Raw genomic sequence first — 2014 nt, 5'->3', positions numbered from 1 at the left:
TGCACCTTGCAAGCAGGTCACCACTGTAGATTTCAGGGTTTGTAACTAGCTCGGTAGTGGGAAGAGTACCCTGAACACTAGTCAGTAGGGGTGAAAGCTCTAGATAGATACCGCCAGATCAACTTCTCTGTGTTCAGCGAGTTCATATAGGCAGTGCCTACAGCAATAGGGCTTTACTATCTGTGTATGGAGAACAAGCAATAGCCTTGTCGATACCTATTGCTTGGGGATTTCTATGGGGCCCTTTGCACAACAACTCAATTAGATGTAACCCATTCCTAGCACTGGAGGTTCCATTTGGTAGTAAGAGATGTCTGGTTGGGGCTTTGTCAACCCTGTTATTTGATGATTCCAATTTAGATCTCTGTCATGGTTTGAATATGCTTGGCCAAGGGAGTTGCACTATTTGGAGGTGTGGCCTTGTTGGAATAAGTGCATCACTCGGTTGCGGGCTTTAAAAGAATAAGGGGTTTGGGGGCAAGATTCTACCAAGCTAAATTTAGATCCAGTTATGGTGGTACACTTTTTTTTTTTTAATTTACTCAAAGTGATTTTATTTCTTGTGTACACAACAGCATTTATTCCACTAGAGCAGAGGCTGTGAATGACTCATGTTTCCAACTGGGTGGGAGCACCATCGCATCAAGCCAACTGGTGAATTCTGCTCTTTATCAGAATCAGGCATCCTTAGCCTTTCTGTTTCTCTCAAGGTGCTTTCAGGCAGCAACTCCTTTCTTAATCAAATGGTAGAGATCCTCTGGGAGGGGCAAGGCCTTTGCATGTAAGGATTCTCAAGATTTTATTTCCAGTCACAAAACGGACCTGGGCCACACCATGTGAGTCCCTCAGGATCACACGTATCTGGAAGGGAGTCAGGCCTTTCTTGGCCAGTGTATAAATCTGTTCCTTCACGTTGTCAGGCTTCATCTTGAGCCACGTGGGGACGCTATGGCCAGCCAGCTGGGACAGGCCCTTCTTGGGAGCATGCATGTGACCCATGATGGCAGAGGTCTGGCAACAAAGAGAGAACAAGACAGGAAAACACCTTTAATCCTAGGAGACAAAGCCAAACAGAACTTCAAGTTCAAGGCCAGCAGGGGACAAAGCAGGTTCTAAGTGAAGAAAAGCTTAAATCCAAGCATGCCTCCAATCCCAGCATTACTGGAGACAGAGCCTTGCAGATCTCTGAGTTTCAGGTCAATCTACAGAGCAAATCCCAGGCAGAGAGGGAGTTGGAAAACAGAAAGCTAGTAATAGAATAAGGGGCAGGGGACAGGGGGGGGAGCGTGTTCCAGCCCTAGCAAGAGGCAGAACACCTTCGGCCGTGTGGCTATGGTTTTAGAGTAAAAAATAGAAGGCACTACTCGGACAATTGATGCTGGTTAGCTGGAGCTAAGAAATTTGCAGTGATTAAGAAGAGACCAGCGCCAGACGGTGGTGGCGCACGCCTTTGATCCCAGCGCTCGGGAGGCAGAGGCAGGCGGATTTCTGAGTTTGAGGCCAGCCTGGTCTACAAAGTGAGTTCCAGGACAGCCAGGCCTATACAGAGAAACCCTTTCTCACCACCCCCCCAAATAAATAAATATATAAATAAATAAATAAATAAATAAATAAATAAAAGAGACCAGCATCACTGACGTGAAACCTGGGAAGTGTTTTCTGAGAGCACAAAGAAGCTGTGTTCCAGAGATAGCCAAGGTTATACCTTGTGCTGCAGCTGTCCTTGGTAATGTGTAAGAGTCACCCAGGTGTTACTGGTTTTGAAGGCCTGAAGGGGTCATGAAGAGCAGCTGAGGCTTGGCACCATGAGAGGCCATGAAAGGGCATTGAAGAAGGTGCAGCCTCAGTAGCAGCTGACAGCTCAGGACTGAAGGATTTGAGGCTTGGGACCATGAAGAGAGCCTATAAGAATCTATTGGTGAAGCCTAGTTGCAGTGGAAGATCCCAGCACATTGGAATGCCTGTATCATGGGATGATCACCAAGAACAGCAGCAGCAATGGAACTGAATCAAC

General features: G+C 46.9%; 1 pseudogene; it reads right to left on the bottom strand.

Moving 5' to 3' along the window:
- Positions 1-543: 543 nt before the first annotated feature.
- Positions 544-999, bottom strand: LOC110320644 (annotated as a pseudogene).
- Positions 1000-2014: the final 1015 nt, after the last annotated feature.

Source organism: Mus pahari, chromosome 4, assembly GCF_900095145.1.
Source record: "Mus pahari chromosome 4, PAHARI_EIJ_v1.1, whole genome shotgun sequence".
In the NCBI taxonomy this organism is placed as follows: Eukaryota; Metazoa; Chordata; class Mammalia; order Rodentia; family Muridae; genus Mus; species Mus pahari.
Note: the sequence above shows the minus strand (reverse complement) of the source record. Positions and strands in the feature narration are given on the sequence as shown.